This window comes from Staurois parvus, unplaced genomic scaffold (assembly GCF_062004578.1).
Source record: "Staurois parvus isolate SC_StPar_1 unplaced genomic scaffold, SC_StPar_1.0 ptg000176l, whole genome shotgun sequence".
In the NCBI taxonomy this organism is placed as follows: domain Eukaryota; kingdom Metazoa; phylum Chordata; class Amphibia; order Anura; family Ranidae; genus Staurois; species Staurois parvus.
The window spans coordinates 35,357-49,404 of record NW_028317972.1 but is presented as its reverse complement, the minus strand read 5'-3'; the positions used below and the strand labels follow the sequence as shown (position 1 = coordinate 49,404).

The following is a 14,048-nucleotide window of genomic DNA, read 5'->3' as shown; positions in this document are numbered from 1 at the left end:
GTGGGGGGAAAAAAATAAAATCGCATATTCAGCTACAATATGATTTATGTTGAAATTGTGTGTTATTAAACATTACCTTGCCTTTTGAATCTACAGTGCTGTAATATTCTGGAAAATGCAATGCAATATGGCAACCTGCAGGCGTTCTGTACACAGATGGTATACAGACCACCCCCCAGAAATGTAATTTCCTGCCTGGATGATTGGCTTACTGATGTTCCCAGAAGTTTTGCAAGATACAAGTCAGATTTTGGGCATCCCCTGCAGTAAAAAATGCCATCGCTGGTGAGGTGCTCCCATAGGCAAATCACATCTAAAGGGATTCAGACCCTGCAACTTTCCTCATTAGAACCCTGCAAATGCAGCAGCTGATTGATAATAATAAAGTCACTCCCATTCACATTCATTTTGCACAAAGACACCAATAGACAGCTATTTAATCAGAATAACAAAAGGTAGGAATCTGTGTCAAAGTTTAAAATCCTTGCAATGTACCTACATCACCCAGAAGGGAATGTTTTGGTTTTTTGGGGGTTTTTTTCTCAACAAAAGTGTAGTTACTCTTTAAACCTGAAGAAATGTTGCCAGTGATCCATGGTCCCAGCCCCTCTCCTTCTGAAATTTCTGCTAAACTTCCAAAACAAAGCTGACTTGGCAGGGGCCTGTCCGTCATTCTGATCATCTGTTGTCACTTATTAGTGAGTGACTGACATTCTGATCATCTGTTGTCACTTATTAGTGAGTGACTGTCATTCTGATCATCTGTTGTCACTTATTAGTGAGTGACTGACATTCTGATCATCTGTTGTCACCTATTAGTGAGTGACTGACATTCTGATCACCTGTTGTCACTTATTAGTGAGTGACTGACATTCTGATCACCTGTTGTCACTTATTAGTGAGTGACTGACATTCTGATCATCTGTTGTCACTTATTAGTGAGTGACTGTCATTCTGATCATCTGTTGTCACTTATTAGTGAGTGACTGACATTCTGATCATCTGTTGTCACTTATTAGTGAGTGACTGTCCTTCTGATCACCTGTTGTCACTTATTAGTGAGTGACTGTCATTCTGATCACCTGTTGTCACTTATTAGTGAGTGACTGACATTCTGATCATCTGTTGTCACTTATTAGTGAGTGACTGACATTCTGATCATCTGTTGTCACTTATTAGTGAGTGACTGACATTCTGATCATCTGTTGTCACTTATTAGTGAGTGACTGACATTCTGATCATCTGTTGTGATTTGGTGAGTAACTATCCTAATACAAGAGTGTGTGTCAGACTGTGATTTCATTAGCTCCATTCTTGTTTTCATTCCGCCCCCCCCCATAAGCCATTCTGTGTGCGTGAAAGCCAGATGACTAGCATTTTGAGAAAGAAAAAGACAGCAGAAGCACCCTTTTTCTTTCATAACAGATTCATTTTAAATTGAGGCATATGAACCCATCACTTGTCATGTGATACAAAAATCGATCCAAAATGTCCGGAGTCACAAGGGGTTAACCTGAACCATTTCCCATTGGTGGCACTGGAGCAGTTCGTTGTCACCCCTGGAGTGCATTAGCTTTTAACCTTGTCATATGGTGACACAAGAGGATGAAGGAGAGCGCCATTAATGTGCACAATTAAGTCACCTTGACCCATTGGCAATAAAATATTTTTCTTTATCTCCCTTGCTGTGCAAATGTAAAGTGATGCTCTGATTTGATTTCTTATGGAAGTTAAAATTCAGATACACTGAGGGGTATCCTAAGTCACAGGAGAGGTGTCATTAACATCGGTTTCCCCAGCTGCAGCACCAGTGTGATGAGGTTAAACTGGCAAGATATGAGTGACTCAATAAAGATGAAGATTTTCTTGGGTGGTAGTGCCATTGTTGCCCTAAGATTTGAGGGCATTTGCCTGTTTAAAGGAGCACCCCATTTAAAAAAAAAACTTTGGCCCCTGCATGCCTCAAAATTCATATCGCTTCTAATTTGTACTGTCCAATCCACACCAGTGGCAGTGTCTGGGTCGCAGTCTGCAATGTTCTGACCTCACAAGTAATGTCCAGTGCTCTCTGTAACAGCCTGATTCCCATCTGTACCCCCTCTGTCCAGGAGGAGGACTTCTGCAAGTCCTTCACCATGCATGGTGACATTCGCCTCCCAGGCTGGAACAGCATACATGCAGCAGGGGGATGCATTAATGGAAATATAGATGGTACAGTATACTGGAATGTTTAGTTTTGAGGTTGAAATGCTGCATATAGGTTCTCTGAAGCCCATTTGTTTGTTCTGATGGAGGTTTACCTTTGCCTGACTCACAAGATGTCTGCTCATTCCATGGCAATGAATCAGCTATTCAGCATCACTGTGGGCTCAATTCACAATGCTAACACACCAGGATAACGATCCTTGAGTGAATTTTGTCCAGTAAAATTCCCTTGTGTTAAAGCTTTGTGTATTGAGCCTAATGACCACTCCTACAACACAGTTATATAGCTTAAAGTGGAAGTAACTCTAAACCTACTCTCAGCTACATTCTAAGTCTAATCTATCTATCCCTGTAACTAAATAATCACTATACTTACCTGTTCTGCAGCCATTCTGGCCCGGTCCCATGCTGGGCTGTCAGCGGCGGCTTCTTTGTGTAGGAGAGGCAGCCAACATCCAAAGCCCCATAGTAATGCTAAGGGTGACTTCAGTTCCCAGCATTTCTCAGCCATTGTTTGCTGTCCTTAGCACACAGAGGGCGCTGCTGGAGACCGGACCAGAGCAATTGCAGGTCAGTATAGTGTTTTTTTGGGGTTTTTTTCACCTTTACAGGGGTAGATAGATTAGGCTTAGAATGTGGCTAAGAGCAGGTATAGAGTTAGTCAGGTTTTGCCTTTAGGTCCACTTTAAAGGATTAGTCCACCCAAGTGCTATAGGTGGAATCTGGTAGGTTATAGCTGGCCATACATTAATGGAAATTCTTTCAGTCCTTGCTAGACCGGCCAAATTTTGATCAATGTTTGTTGATTGTGTAATTGGCTTTTATATAAAGGGAACATTTTCCATCAATCAGCGGCTACAGCCACAGACAAGTGTGTTCTAACCACAGCGGATTCCGCTGTTAGAACACAATGTCCTGGTGGGAGGGATTGCAACCGATTTGATTGTGTCGATGGAGGAATCTGCTAGGCTCTTAATTTCCTGGAGAATCAAGCAATAGCAATCCAGCATAGCTTTGACCCTTCCTGAATATCCAGCTTCTCCAAAGCAGGCATTTTTTAAAAATCCATGGTGGGGACCTCTCATAGTGGCTAGCAGGAGTGAAGATCCAGGAATTTAGAGCAGAGATCTCTTCAAGAGATAGAAGAAATGGTTAGAAAGTTTTCCGCTGCAGAAATCCACCAAACTCTGAAACATGGGTTTTGGGTTGACGGACCCTTTCATGTCAGAATTTTTTTAAGCCCCCTGGTGCTTCATTTGTCAGGTTCTTTCATGCTCTGGCATTTGCTTTTCTCTGACTCTCATCTTGTTTAAGTTGTGCATTTTGCTTTTTGATATGGGCCTTGAAGGGTTAGCGGGCGGGAGAAATATACATGAAATGCACATCAAACACACTGAAAATATATCTTTAAATACATTTAAAGTGCCTCTCCATGGACTCTGTTTACTTCTTCTGTGCTAGCATATGTCAAATGCAAAAAAAGTCAGCGAATAGCTCTAGAAAAAAATAAAATGAAACTACTTTTTAGATCACCAAATGGATGAAGGCAACTGATTCATCATAGACAGTTTGTACTAAAAAAGTGATCTGCTCTGCATCATTCCTAGAATGAAAGCTGATAGAAATTACTAGAACATTGCTCTATGTGTTTGATCATTGCTGTGCAAATGTACAGTAGCAAGTAAAATAAACCTCCCAGTAATAATATTACTGGGCTGCCAATGATTTGTAGTGTGACTTCAGGAGACTAACAACCAACAAGCTCACATTAAACTCAAAATGAGCAAGTGAGCAACATGTGTTTTCTGTCTCCTCTTTAAATTCAGGTTAGTCACGCTTGGTTTATGCTATTTTTGCTCCGTTTTGTGTCTTGTTCTGACATTCACTTTCTCTGTTTAGTATCTTATATGTTAGTATGTTAACTCTAACACAAATTGATGTGCTTTTCCATGTGGCCTGAGCTGCCACTATAAAGAAAGCAATTATCTATATAATATGATCTATTTTTGTTTGTCACATTTAAACTCCGAGTGAGTAAGTGAGCCACGTGCGTTTTCTGTCTCCTCTTTAAATACAGATACTGCAGGCTGCATCTTTGCCACACCTTGTACTCAGATCACCGATAATCTGTAACACAAACACTTGACAGTTGTGTTGGTTCAAACAATAAGTAATTAATGTGAACATGGATCAAAGTGAATCTTGGTGCAAAAAAGTTAAACAGTCGAAGCCTGAAATAGAGAATCAATACTTACATGTCTAGCAGGTCACTACCAGGATACTTGTTATGCTTCTGTGCACATTGATCTGGTGCCAGGTTTTACCTCCTGTCTGAGTTGCTTGGGTTCCTTCCTATCCGTCCTGAACCTAGGTATACTGTATTTAAGCCTGTGCACCTGTGTGTTAGTGTTTGAGCAACACGTCTGTGTCTGTATGCAGAAGCCAGACCCCTCTGTTTCCTGGTGTTCACCGCCATTTGAGTATTCTTACGTTTTTCTTGTGTTTTTGATTCTGTCATTGTTTCTAGTGTTTTCCCCTGGTTGTACAGTTGTAGCCACTTGCTCCCTGTCCGTGAATCCCTTCCTTCCCTGTTGCTGTGTGTCCTTCCCAGCATTGTTTCTTCTTGTTAGTTTGCTTTGCAGTCCCTTCCCAGCTTGCTGCAATTGGTTACTTTGCTTCCATGTGTCCTGTGTGTTCCTCGTGCCCTTTCAGCTTGCTCTTTGGTTGCACTGTGCCTGCAGGGGTGTGTTAGAGAGCCGTAACCTGGGGCTGTCACCCAGCGCAGCATCCACACCTCCAGTGGCTCTGGTGAAGAACGGGTAGCTTCTTTAGATCCTGCAACTCTGACACACCACCATTTGCATGCGGCTTTACTGCTCCTGTGAGGATTGGTACCCAGGCGCACCTGCTTACATTTGCCTACTAGATCTTGAGCTGCAGTCCCAGGTGGTCGTACCCTTTGATCGTGACAATACTACTAAAGTTAGATTGTACTTCCAGGATTTAAAGCAGCAATAAACCCAAAAGAAAACATTTATTATTTTGCAGCTTACCAATTCTTAGATGTAATGGCTGTATTGGTTTCCTTTTTCTTTTGGTTTTCATTCTTTATTTCATCTGGTGATTCTGTCAGCAACTCTGCTGTTTTTCAAAAGTTCAAACCCTCCCGCAGAATGTATCAGCTTACATGAATGAGACCATCCATTTACCACTGGCAGTGGTGCTTAAATTGATCCACTTTTATTTATATTCATTTAAAACCTTTATCCCAAAAGGAAACACATATTTGCTGTAACTGATTATAAAGTGTTGTAGTTTGGCTTCAAATTGTTATTTGTATTCAAATCTGCTAGTACATTTAACACTCCCACCCCCCAGACTGACAATGCTGCTGTCTGCTGTGTCCTAGCTCAGTCTTCCAGAGTGGTGTCTCACTAATACAAGAGGTGTGGTACTGGCCAGATCACCAGGTGAAAACCGAGGGGAAAAAGCCAAGGAAAAGAAAACTGATGCAGTCATCACATCTAATGATTGGTAAGCTGCAATATAATACAGTTTTGGTTTTGGGTTTTATACCACTGTAAGGGAATTTCACTGGCATGTTTAAGAAGACAAGGATTTTTAAGGGCCATTTTTGTTTATCCACATTAGTGGCATCTTAACTAAGCTGTGCAGCTTCACAGCTGGTTTGCCAGTGTGTAAGCGCGAGCCACGTTGCACTTTATGAATTGTCCCGCAATCTTCAGGGACCTGTGATGTGTCCCAGAAGGCTGCAGTGGGAAGTGGGACAGAACTTCACCGAGGTGATCCAACTAATATGGGGCAAGTACCTGTCAAAACTAGGATGCAAATAAGTGGAACTTCCCCTTTTCAGTGAAGTTCTGCTTTAATATATGACATTTGTGCCTGTATCATTTTATTGCAACACACCCAAATGCAGCCCTTTTAATAAGCAAGGCTTTTTGCTGTGCTTTTGTCTTTTTAACCTCTTGGTGCCGGCCGAACGTAAATGTGCGGCCACCCGGCGTCTGGACCTAGACTCCAAGCAGCTGCACATTTGCGTTCTATTAAAAAAAACATGTGCTGAGAGTGCACGCCCTGTGGACCTTTCCCGATCATGTGACCGGAGTGTCATGGCAGTCACATGACCCTAAACCCTGCCCCGCCTCCTGGTTTCTGAAACCCTTAAAGGGCCGGGAGGTGCCAGCGCCAAGGGGTTAAATCTGAAACTAAAAAAAAGTATATTTGCATTGCAAGCTATTCTAATATGAGCTATTTTAGGCTAAAGGATAAGTTAAACAGTTGACAAATTTTGTTGAAAAATGTGTTCTACAAGGTTACAGGGCAGAAAGTGGGATGTGTGCATCAAAATCCTCCCCTACATGCGTACGCTTACTTACATTCACTACTCATATTAGTGCACTTGCGACAGAAACATTTGAGTACTGTCCGTGATACTTTTTTTTTTATTTGCACTAACATACAGTTTTCAGGACAAGCTTTCGGGGTATGTCCCCTTCTTCAAGGTCCAAGCATTAGTATTTCACAAAGTTTTAGCAGAATGTTAAAAGAAACAATCTGTGAGGGGGAAAAAAAAACCTCACACACACAAATGTACACAGCAATGGTTATAAAACTAGGATTAGACTAGGGATAAGACAGAGCAAAAGCAAAGACTGGGGGGTTGGGGGATGACAGTCACTGAGGGGATCGTAAAACTGTTTGGATAATGCACGAGAACATCCATGTCTGAAGGTCATTTATGTTTTGTATCAAATAGAAATATCATTCTTAGTTCAAAAGTTTTCCTTTCTTGAATAGTTTTGAAATTCCCTTTTAAGAACTAAAATAAAATATTGAGGTCTTCCATAGTGTGGTCCGTTTGTGAGAAATGGTGTCCCACAGGTGTACAGAACTCATCTTCTTTATGTTCCTTGATGGTATGTCTGTGCAAATTTATCCTTGTTTGCAACTTCTGTCCAGTTTTGCCAGCGTAAGATCCTTTGATACATTTTTGGCACTGGAGAAGGTACACAACATTACTGGAGGTGAAGCTGTTTGATCTGGTGATATTGAAGGTCCCTTTTGAGTGTCTGACACTTTTTGATGGATTAATTTGGTTGCGCAGTTTGCAGCATTTTTTTATTGCAGGGTTTGCTTCTGTTATTTGTGACATCATAATCAGAAGGATGTTTCCTACTGATTAGTTTATGTCTGAGGTTGGGGGGTTGTCTGAAAGCCAATACTGGGGGTTGCTGGAATATTTCTTTCAGAATTCCATCCTCTGTTATGATGGGTTAGAAATCTTTGATTATTTTCTCATTCCTTCTAGTGCTGGATTGTACAGTATGTGGTTACTAGAGGTACAAGGTTGTTTGTTTTTTTTCTTTGTATTGGAGTAGATTTTCACATCAGGTTTTCAAAGCTGTGTTTCATTCTGGTGTTGATAGTTTTTGTCCTTGTAACCTTCTTTATGGAACAGACCAGCAAACATGTCTCCCCTGGGACTTTTGGCAACCACAATTGAAGTATAACATTAATATCAATCATCAAATTTCTTTAAAATTAAGTTTTAATTTCCATATAAAAAAATCCTTAAAGAGCCGAAAAATTATTTTTGGTCTCATTAGCACAATTAAACGTTGTATGCAACCCGTTTATATTACAATTACATTCCACTGCTTGATATGACAGCAATATGCACAGTATATCATCCTAAGATAACATATATGTTGCAATGCCATCTTTGGATGGCACTGAGACTAAAAATTTTTCTGCTCTTAACATTTTTTTTTTTATTTGGAAATTCAATAAAACTTGATTTTAAGGAAATTTTATGATTGATATTTATTTTATAGTTCAATTGTGGCTGCTGAAAAGTCCCAGGGGAGACATGTCTGTTGGTCTGTTCCATAAGAGAGGTTACAAGGACAAAACCATCAACACCAGCATAAACACAGCTTTGAAAACCCAAAGTGAAAATCTACTCTAATACAAAGAGAAAAACAAAAGAAAACAACCATGTAGCTCTAGTAACCACATACTGTACAATCCAGCACTGGAAGGAATAAGAAAAATGATCAGATTTCTAACCCATTATAACAGAGGATGGAACTCTGAAATATATATTCCAGCAACCCCCAATACTGGCTTTTAGACAACCCTTAAGCTCAGACCTACACTAATCAGTAGGAAACGTCCTTCTGATTATGATGTCACAAATAATGACAGCAAACCCTGCAATAAAAAAAAAAATGCTGCAAACTGTGCAACCAAATGAATCCATCAAAAAGTGTCACACACTCAAAAGGGACCTTCAATATCACCGGATCATACAGCTGCTCCTCCAGTAATGTTGTATACCATCTCCAGTGCAAGAAATATAGCAAAGGATCTTATGTTGGCAAAACAGGACAGAAGTTGTGAACAAAGATGAATTTGCATAGACCTACCATCAAGGAACATAAAGAAGATGAGTTCTGCACACCTGTGGGACACCATTTCTCACAAGCGGACCACAATATGGAAGACCTAGTTTTATAACCATTGCTGTGTACACTTGTTTGTGTGTTGTGTTTTTTTGTTTTTTTTTTCCCCTCTGAAAGTTTTTCTTTTAACATTCTGCTAAAACTTTGTGAAGTAGTACTGCTTGGACCTTGAAGAAGGGGACATACCCCGAACGCTTGTCCTGAAAATTGTATATTAGTGCAAATAAAAAATAGTATCACGAACAGTATTCCGTTGTTACATTCACTACAAAATGTATTTTTTTCAGGTACACTTTTGGAACTTAGATATTTATCCAAGAACGTTGTTAGAAGCTGAGTGTTCAAATCAGCTTGCAGTTATGTAGTGTCCTTTTTTAATGGGCACAGACTGTGAAACCGCAAGCAGAAAAATATTATTTTGTAGATCTTTTCCATGCAACGTTAAGTGTGATTATGGCTGAGAGATGCCTCATTTAGGATTTAACGTAGTGAAAAATTGTATTTTTACAAGGGGATGATTGTACTTTTTTTGTATGACAGTAGATTTAGAACATTACACTTTGTATATTTAGACTTTGGGCTCCTAATGGAAATAACTTGCACAAAAAGACTTGTCTCAAAAAAAGAAAATGTGGATTTGTAACCTGAAAATGGGTACTTTTCTAAAGCCTAATACTTGTTTTTAACCACAAGCCTACAGGGCACTTATACCCCCTTCCTGCCCAGGCCAATTTCCAGCTTTCAGTGCTGGTGCACTTTGAATGACAATTGCACGGTCATGCAACACTGTAACCATATGAAATTTTTATCATTTTTTTTGTGACAGAGCTTTATTTTGGTAGTATTTAATCAACTCTGTTTTTTTTTTTTTCTTAAGCTAAAAACCACTGAAAATTTTGAAAAAAAAAGTTTTTTTCTTAGTTTTTATTATAAAATTTTGTAAATAAGTGATTTTTCTCCTTCACTGATGTGTGCTAATGAGGCTGCAGTGATGGGCATGACAGCTCGAGAGGAGAGAAATGCAGATAACCGGCATTTCCCTAATTACCTGTGATCAGCTGTGATTGGACACAGCTGATCACATGACCGAGCCAACATCTTCGGCTCTTTCCGTGGATCGGAGATCCGTAGTGACCAAGGGACACAGAGCACCGCCGATCGCCGCGCTCTGGGAGCCGCTCATGCGCGGTTAGAATGGGAGGACGTCATATGATGTCCTCCCAGAACAAGAGAACCACCTTGCGTCCGTCATATTACTATATGGCGGGCGGGAGGTGGTAAAAATGTATATCCAGTTTATTTTTTTTATTATATATGCAAATAGTATTTGGAAACCCTCTATCGCTATATCTTTTTTTCATTTTTATGATTTTTCAGTTTGCTAAATCCTTCTGGCCCCATCTCACTATTGGTTGCCATGACTGGTCAGTACAAAGATCCCTCTGGGCAGATCCTGCCTAGTGCACCTCTTTTGCAGAGAAATAAGGAGCTTTGAAGTTTCCAAAAAACTGATGGGCTGCACTTCATGTCCAGCGTGTACAAAATGACAGCTCTTTCAAGGGTGGATGACAGAGTCACTTGAAGTATAGAGATGGTATATAAATGTGCCATAGTGTCTTCATGCTCTGCTCCTTATTAAGCATTATCCTGTTCCAGCGTGTGGGGACTGTTTTCCATAGAAACTGCATTTTCGCTAATAGTAACTTTATGTGACTTTAGGACTGTATTCTAAAAAGCAGCCTCAAGTTTGTCCCCCACACAGTGTGGTGAGGACAAAACGAAAAAGCTTCTTTCCTTAACGTGATACAATTTTGTTTTAAGGGCAAGTCTAGGTACCAAGTATAACCAACAAGCAAGATCGGCAAACACTGCAGCTGTGTTAAAGTCTGATTTAGCAGGCCCTTTACAATGCTTTGAGGAAAGTATCACGTACCTGGTGACAGAGGCCATTGGAGAGAGGGCTTCCCTTGTGGCTAAGTTCCAGACTCCCCTGAAGGTGGGACAGCAGGAGTCAGGCCCAGAGTAGCACAGGTCGCCAGTGGGAGTGCTTGTTTGGTGGTCCACCCAGGAGCACTGCTGATGTGCTGAGATTGGGTCTGCAGGCAGGGGGCGCCTGTGCGAGGTATGCAGGTCTTCCAGAGAACAGTGGATCACAGGATAACCAGTTCAAGCCAAGGTTGGATGCCAGGTGGGGATCGGAGCAGACGTAGTTAAAAGGGATAGCCGACGTCATACACAGAGAGCAAGAGAGAAGATCCGTTAGACAAGCCGGGGTCAGGTCGGGGTTAAACAGAGCAGACCGGTCCAGGAGCATGCCCAGTCATTAACAGGAAATCACAAGTCAGGATAGCAAGGGAACGAAGGTACTAGGGAGCCAGAGATCAACCAGCACCTGAGAGTAGGACAGGGCTTCCTTATAAAGGCCGTTTGGTGCCAAATTTGAGCCAATGTGAACTTCTGCAGCCATGCAAGGTACTGGCAGGGGTGCCAGGTCTCCTAACACCTCTGCCGAGGACAGAGCCCTGACACAAGATTGCAGTTTCCATTCACATGACTGCTGTGCTGTCACTTTGCCACAAATGTTCTCTCCCATGAATTTCCTGCATAACAATTTAGTGTAGAAGTTAAAACGGAACTTCACCCTAAAGGGAAACTTCCGCTTTATGTACCCCCCCCCCTTCTTCTTTTAGAAGTTTTTTATTTATTTTTTTTTTTTTGGAGAGGGGGGGATCGGGTTCCTAGTTTTGGTAGGCACCCCCCCATTCCCTGCCTGCAGCCTTCTGGGACATGTCAAAGGTCCCAGCAGGCTGCAAGACCATTCACATAGCACAGCACACTCGTGCAGTTGGAAAGCAGCTGTGAAACTGCAAGGAGTCACAGCTGTCTTCCCATATTAAACATGCCAGTGGGTCCCGAGGACCAGTGTAGAATTGACCCGAGTGAGGACAGCGCTGGATCCCCTAGACAGGTAAGTGTCCTTTTTTTAAGTATTTGTAGCTGCTGACCTTTTTTTTTTTTTCATAGTGAAGGACTTCTTTTAAGGTCATAGTTTTCTGGCACAGTCATTTTTTATAGGCATCACAACTTTCACCACATAACATTTTTGGTGTAATAGTGTTACTGCTGCTAGTGACACCATAATAACATACTATTTAAAGGGCTAGGCTACACAAATGTGATACTTCTGGATACAGGTCAAGCCTTAAAAGTATCTTCTTAGATACTTCAGTGCTATCTCCCTCCTATCATTTCCAGATTAGTTCCTAGCCACCTGGGAGTTTTGGGCATCTCCGTTTTCATTATTTTTTTTTTTTTTGTATTCCAGCCCTCCGGATACATTGATAATATAAAATTAAAAAAGAACGCAGGCATGGTAGGGCCCCTCACGATGGCTACAGCTGGTGTGCTGAACAGGGAATTTGACATGGACATCTCAACAATGGTCCCCAAGAGATGTTTTCAGTTTTGGATAACCCCTCTAAAATTTAAAAAAAAAAAAAAGGTTATGGTTAGAGTTCCACTTTAAGAAAAGTAGTGTGTGTGCGCAGTGCGTCCATGTGCAGAATGTGGATTTGGCACATGTGTTTATTTGGGGCTTGCTGTACTTTTCAGCAGTCGTCAGAGCTCATGACTGTGACTCAGAAACAAACTGGTTTACGTTCTGTGCTGACTACATGTCACTGCTAATCCCGCATTCATCTCTGACCATCTGCCTTGAAATGACGCGCGGCAGAAGGCAGCATTTACACACGCGTCGAGCTTAATCACAGCGGTCTCTGGTGTGTTAGAGAAGGAAGTACGGCAGTTGTGTCTGTACTCGCATGCAGTGCTGCCCTTCTGAAGTTTCACAATCCTCGCTTCATGTCTGGCACAGCAGCAAAACCACAAAATCAAATCACTCTTCTGCATTTGCTGGAAGAAGACATAAAATCCTGCTTTGTGTGTCTTCTGGCATGTGCAAGGAAACACCTGCTTCCAATCAAAGAACTTTCAGTTACAGAGCAACTCCAACCAATAGCACAGAAACTTTTTTTTTTTACATGCCAAAAAATTTAAATTGTAACTTACATACTCCTGGGATCTCTGTCTGTGCTGTACAGCTGCATGGGGTAAGGCAGAAGGGAATCTGCCATAGAATTCACAAGAACAATGAAAAGATTAGAGGATGCTTTTACCAGTTTTTAAGTGGACAGATCTTGTAAAGAGAATCAATCAGCATCTCTAAACATCAAAATCTTCATTTTTGACTTGTTATAGTGTATTCTTATATTCTTATCACCAAGGGCCTGATTGGTAGAGTAATGGCCAGAAATATTGGCACCCTTGCATTTCTGTCAGTTAATGCACCACTTCACCCAGGAAGTTGTTGCAGTTACAAATGTTTAGGCATTCTCGTGTTTACTTCTTTGTATTGGTAAGACACAAAAAAAGTGGAGAAACAAAAAGCCAAATCTGACACATTCCACACACAACCCCAAAAATGGACTGGACACAATTATTGGCACCCTCAATTTCATATTGGAAGCACACTGAAACCTATCGCTTCCTGTAGCCATCAATATGTTTCTTACACCTCTCTACTGGACTCTTGAACCACTCTTCTTTTGCCAACTGCTCCAGGGGTCTCGGATTGGAAGGGTTTCTTTTTCCAACTGCTGTTTTGAGATCTCTCCACAGGTTCTCTATGGGATTGAGATCTGGACTCTTTACTGGCCAGTTCAGTACTCTCCAGCACTTTGTCTTAAACCATGTTTGGGTGCTTTTTGATGTGTGCTTTGGGTCATTGTCCTGCTGTAAGAATCATGACCTCTGATGGAGACTCAGCTTTCTGACACTGGGCCCTATATTGCACCCCAGAATTTTTTGGTAGTCTTCAGATGCCATGCACGTGGTCAAGACATCCAGTACCTGAAGCAGCAAAGCAACCACAAAACATCAGTGAACCTCCACCATGTTTGACTGTAGGGACTGCATTCCTTTCTTTAAATGCCTCATTTCTTTTTCTGAAAACAGTAGAGTGATGGGCTTTACCAAAAACCTGTAATTTTTGTTTTGTCTGTCCACTGCACATTTTCCCAAAAGGATTTTGGCTTCCTCAGGTAAGTTTTGGCAAACTCCATCTGGGTTTTTTATATCAGCAGTGTCAGCAGTGGGGTCCTCCTGGGTCTCTTACCATAGCATCCCTTTTCATTCAGTATGTGACGTATATTGCAAGCTGACACAACTGTACCCAGTGCCTGAAGGTCAGCTTGAATTTGTCTTGAAGTTGATCAAGGTTCTTTATCCACCATTCGAACAATCCTTTCTTGCAATCTTTGATCAGGTTTTTCTCTTTCATCCACATCCTGGAAGATT

The 14,048-nt window shown here is 41.3% G+C and overlaps 1 long non-coding RNA gene across 1 annotated transcript in view; it reads left to right on the top strand.

The window, feature by feature from the left end:
• Nucleotides 1-8,941, top strand: part of LOC149462318 (uncharacterized) — a 58,293-nt gene extending 49,352 nt beyond the window's left edge. The window contains exons 3-4 of the long non-coding RNA XR_016312673.1: nt 5,615-5,739; nt 8,064-8,941. This is a non-coding gene — a long non-coding RNA (uncharacterized LOC149462318). The remainder of the gene's footprint in view (nt 1-5,614; nt 5,740-8,063) is intronic.
• Nucleotides 8,942-14,048: the final 5,107 nt, after the last annotated feature.